At 31.7% G+C, this 5,489-nt stretch overlaps 1 long non-coding RNA gene across 1 annotated transcript; it reads left to right on the top strand.

Moving 5' to 3' along the window:
- The first annotated feature begins 3,361 nt into the window (after positions 1 to 3,361).
- LOC133033931 (uncharacterized) lies at positions 3,362 to 5,109 on the top strand. The gene is made up of 3 exons (XR_009685944.1): positions 3,362 to 3,655; positions 3,756 to 3,976; positions 4,907 to 5,109. It is a non-coding gene; the product is annotated as an uncharacterized LOC133033931 (long non-coding RNA).
- Positions 5,110 to 5,489: the final 380 nt, after the last annotated feature.

Here is a 5,489-nt window from a genome sequence, read left to right as displayed (position 1 = left end):
GTGATGGCACGCCAGAGTGTACAAATTGGGATAACACTTATATATAATAACGCCACCGCATCTTATGTCTATATTGTATAGACATCATGTGTTACACTTACACGTCTATTCTATATATATTTAAGGCCTTAATAGGGTTTGTCTCAATTTGAGTTACTGAGTCTAACCTAACTATGCCTTAGTCGCATAGCCCTTATCATTTATGCATAAGCTATGCCTTAATTGCATAACATCTATCATTTATTCATAAGCTATACCTTAATCGCATAATCCTTATCATTTATTCACATAATTTATTTAAGACATGCCTAACCATAGAAATTTTAGGGTAATAACCCTAACACATTTCCACATAAATATACATACATCATACAACTGCGCCATTGCGCTATACTCCAAGTGCTTAGTTCGATGTCTTACTTAAATTCTAAAGTATGAGGTGAATTCCAATCCACATGTGATTCACATAATAGGGTTAATCTCAAAATCACATCAAATATTTATTCACATTTAAAACTCCAAACCTACATTAAGTAATTGAGCTCGTCATAATCTTTCCAACTGCATAAAGAACGTCCAAAATGGATTTTAGAGTCAAAAATTATAGTCAAAACAAGTTTCATTAAATTTTTCCTTTGCTGAATGCATCAAGGTCGCGGTGCTCAAGAATAGAGTTGTGGCTCCTAGGTTAAAAACACTGATTTGAGTACCTAAAAAGGTAACAAACTCAACACCAAATCACCATATCATTCTCACTTAATTAGTTGTGTTATGTAGTGGTTTCCAAGCCTAGATTAGAGTGTAATGCTCACATAATCATGATTAATGCACACATAATCAAACTCACTAATCACATAATTCATGAAATTAAAACATTAAGAAACCCAATCCAAAATCATGCTCAAATTTCACTATTTTAATAGTAAATACACAAGGCTAAATTGACTTAAAACTCAAACTATGCATAACCCAAAAATCAGATTTCAAGGTTAGCTTAAAATTACAACAAGGTTATAACACAAAACCTTATTTTTTCATGCAAGAATAATCCGTTGGGTTTTATGCCCTAAATAAAACTCATTTCAATATAATCAGATTTACTTATTAATATAGATCAGAAATAACATTTAATGTTGCATGGTTCACATGATTTATTTCATGATTATATGTACATAATGTATAAATTCATCTGAAACCCTTTTCACATACTTGATCCTGTTTATTGTGCCGTCAACACATTGGAAAGTAAACATGACTATGTGAATAAGTTTCCTAGATTTATCAGAGATAGGGTTTTACTGATATGATAATCTACAACAGAGTTTACTTGCATTTGGAGAAATGCTATGTTCTTTCCAGAGCATTGGTTAAAGTAAAGCTCAGGTTGGATGCATGGAGTATGCATCGGAAGGGACCGATATTGAACTTTGACTTAGATTTATTAAACTTACCGAAATATCTATTCAAGTCAATATCGCCTAGTTGATCCTAGATCAAATGATCTTAATCCTGATATGATTAGGCTCAATCTTGAAAGGCTATTCGTGTTCTTTGATTTGTTAGTTAAGCCTACTTTTAGGTCAGGGTGATACGTACATTTTGGGGACACGGTAGTGCAATTGAGTCGGAGCGCTATCATAAACATGGAATCTATAGCTTCTATCTGGCGAATAGTAAGCAAAGGATGATCTCTTTCGAGCTTGACCAAACAAACATAAATGGTGGAGTACTCATTTCACATAAGCTAAAATATCATTTATACAGGGTCAAGTGTTTTAAGGAATAAATACATTGTAGGGTGTAACGGTAATTTAATCCCTTTACAGTGTAGATCATTCATATAGAGGATCATTAATCACATTAGGATTATAACAATGGATAACTAATGATGTGTCTATATGGTGGAACATATAGAGCATTCTATATACTGAGAGTGCAATTCTAAGTTCTATGCGTGGATTCAACGAAGAATTAATAAGTTAGTGAATTTTAGTGCTAAATTCTTGATCTACTTATTGGAAGCTCGGTTATATAGACCCATGGTCCCCGCACTAGTTGAGATAATATTGCTTGTGAGACTCATATAATTGGTTTTGATTAATCAATTATAATTCTCAAATTAGACTATGTCTATTTGTGAATTTTTCACTAAGTAAGGGCGAAATTGTAAAGAAAGAGTTTATAGGGGCATATTTGTTTATTATGATACTTTGTATGGTTCAATTAATAAATATGATAAATGACAATATTATTTAATAATTATTTATAGTTATTAAATAGTTAGAATTGACATTTAAATGGTTGAATTAGAAAATTGGCGTTTTTGAGAAAATCAGATGCAGAAAAGGTAAAACTGCAAAATTCCAAAAAGTGAGGCCCAAATCCACTAGTATAGGGCCAGCCACTTTTGTAGGAAATTTAAACTGATATTTTCATTATTTTAATGCCAAATAATTCAAACTTAACCCTAGTGGAATGCTATAAATAGATAGTGAAGGCTTCAGGAAAATTACACTAAATTTTCCACACTTCTGATTCAGAAAAAAAACTGAGTCTTCTCTCTCCCTATCTTTGGCCAACCCTTCTCTTTCTCCTTCCCTCTTCAATTTTGAAAATCTTAGTGTGAGAATAGTGCCCACACACAGCAAGTGATACCTCAATCATAGTGAGGAAGATCGTGAAGAAAGACTTTCAGCAAGAAGAGGTTTCAGCATCAAAGAATCAGAGAAAGAGATCCAGGTTCAGATATTGATAATGCTCTGCTACAGAAAGGAATCAAGGGCTAGATATCTGAATGGAAGGAGTCATTATATTCCGCTGCACCCAATGTAAGGTTTCCTAAACTTTATATGTGTTTATTTCATCGTTTTAGAAAGTTCATATTTACGGTGTTAACACTACTACAATTTGGCCTTTTAGTGACACTATTTAGTGACACGCAAAAAAGTGCGAGTCACTAAATAGTTATGAGTAATTTTTAGTGACACACATAATTAGACTCTAAATTTTCAGTGTTAGTCACATATAATGTGGGTCACTAAAAGTTTGAAGTGTCACTAAAAAGTAATATCCATACTTTTTTTTATTTTTTTTTAATTAAAAAAGCTAACCTATAGAGTCACACCAAGAAAGATTGGAAAAATATATCCTCACTTGCCTAGCGTGTCACTATATCATCACTTTAAATTTAATATTAAGATATAGTGACACGCTATGAGAGTAGGTACACATATACCCAAACACATTTCGCGCGTCACTATAGGAATAAATAAATTTGATTAGAAAAAAAATTAATTTCCCTAAAAATAAATATAAATAAATAATTAAAAAAAAATAGATGAATACAAATTCATCTCTTTCTAACTAAAACCCTAAAATTTCTAACCTAAGTCTACCAGTATTCTCTCTCTCCCTCTCTACTTCGTGCAAACCAGAACCCTAGCCCCCTCCATTAATCCGAACCCAAGCCCCTCCAGTTCGAACCCCAAAGCTCCCTCCAGTCCGAGAACCCCAACCGTCACCTTCTTCCAGTCCAAGAACCCCGGCGACCCACCTTCCTCCAGTCCGAGAACCCAACACCCCGAATCTGACCAAATCTCAGTAATGGTGGTCGAATCTGACCACAAAATCAAGCTCGACGCCCGTAAAAATAAAGGTATGCCTTTTGGAACTTCTCTCTCTCTCTCACTCGTGTTTCCCTCTCTTCAGCGTTTATGATTTCATTTTTTTGTTTTGTTTTTGATTTGCAATTTCAGGCGCTGGAGAAGGAAATGGCTCCTCCACCGTCATCGAAGCCCGCTAAGTCAGGGGGAGGCAATGTTTCTGATAGTTCGTGGTTCTTCTTGCAGCCACTAAAGATGAGGCAATTAATTTGTGTAGCTAAAGATGAAGAAATTGTGTTGTGGCAGCTGGAACTCTGAACTGAGATGAGGCAAGAGACCTTAAATTACCTCTTAAGGATAGGTTCTTAAGGAAGGTAAGTCTCCGAAAGCATGTCCTCAATAAAATCTTTTGTATTGTGGTTCCCATAAATCAAAGCCATAAATGGAAGTTGTAAAGTGTGTGTAAAATATTAACTCTGTTTTTTCAAAATTTTTATATAATTATAAATCTCCAATTATCTTTGTTAGTTGCTTATTGAATTAGACCATTTTGCTTGTGATTATAGAACAATTATTACTTACATTTAATACTATCTAAGCAAGATCTTCGATAATCCATTTTCTCCTATTTGGTTTAACAAAATATGAAGTCTTTATTTAATGGAAAGAAAAGGAAAAATATTTAACCTGATCTATTTTTATGTCTACCCTTAGATTATTGATAGCTAGTGAACAAGAATATCTGACTGAGATTCTATTTGATTGAGTGTGTAGACTGTAGACTAATGTAATGTGGTGGAGCAGGAGAGGAAATTGAGAGAGTGGTTTTGTTTGAGGAATTACAAGTGAATGGTCGGTTATCAATAAGAAAAATGGTCTAATTCAATAAGCAACTAACAAAGATAATTGGAGATATATAATTATACAAAATTTAAGAAAAAACAGTTAATATTTTTAGCGAATTTGTTGTTGTATTCTTGATGACCGGCCACTAGCTTTTTTTCTTAAATAAGAATAGATACATCTATTATGTGGCGTCTCAAATATAGATAAAAATAAAATAAAAAATTGATAGTTAATTTACAGCCACTCAAGATTACATTTTCCCACTACATATATAAGTTTAGCATAGCTTCAGAACTAATAAAAATATTTTCCAATTTTTCATACAGATTACTTGTTATGATTTGGTGAGTTTTAATGCCATGATGGTATTATTTGTTTATTCTTAAAAGAATTCATAATTAAAGAAATACTTTGATTGCAAAATATAACCTTTGTTTTTTTTTTTTTTTGACTTTCAGTTGGACTATGCAGCCAGGATTGGAGAGGCAATGTTTGGATTTGATAATTTTATTTATTTTTTGTTGTTGTATTGTTCATACCAATTTTTAGGTTTGTAGTCATATTTTGTTTTAATGTTATTGTATTTTGTTTATGTATTTTATTTAAATTATACTTGTATTTTTTCTTATTCTGTATTAATTATAATATAATTATTTTTGTATATTTTTTTTATTAATTTAAATGTATTTATATCACTTAAATTAAATAAAATCTGAATGTATTTATATAATTTGTAATTTAAATTGATAATTATACCCATTTAAATTCTTAATATATTAAATTAAATTAAATATTATTTTTTTTAGAAAAATATTTAATATAGTGGCACTTTTTGTGTGTCACTATATCTTTAAAAATATTAATAATAATAATAAAAAAAAAAGATATAGTGACACTTCATGTGTGTGGCTGTTACTTTTAAAGTCTGATAAAACCTGACTCTATACGCCTATAGTGACACGCAGAAAATGAATGCAAAAGGTTTTAGTGACACGTGTGAAGTGTCACTAAAAATTGTCTTTCCAGTCACCCTCATTAGTG

Source organism: Cannabis sativa, chromosome 2, assembly GCF_029168945.1.
Source record: "Cannabis sativa cultivar Pink pepper isolate KNU-18-1 chromosome 2, ASM2916894v1, whole genome shotgun sequence".
Lineage (NCBI taxonomy): Eukaryota > Viridiplantae > Streptophyta > Magnoliopsida > Rosales > Cannabaceae > Cannabis > Cannabis sativa.
Note: the sequence above shows the minus strand (reverse complement) of the source record. Positions and strands in the feature narration are given on the sequence as shown.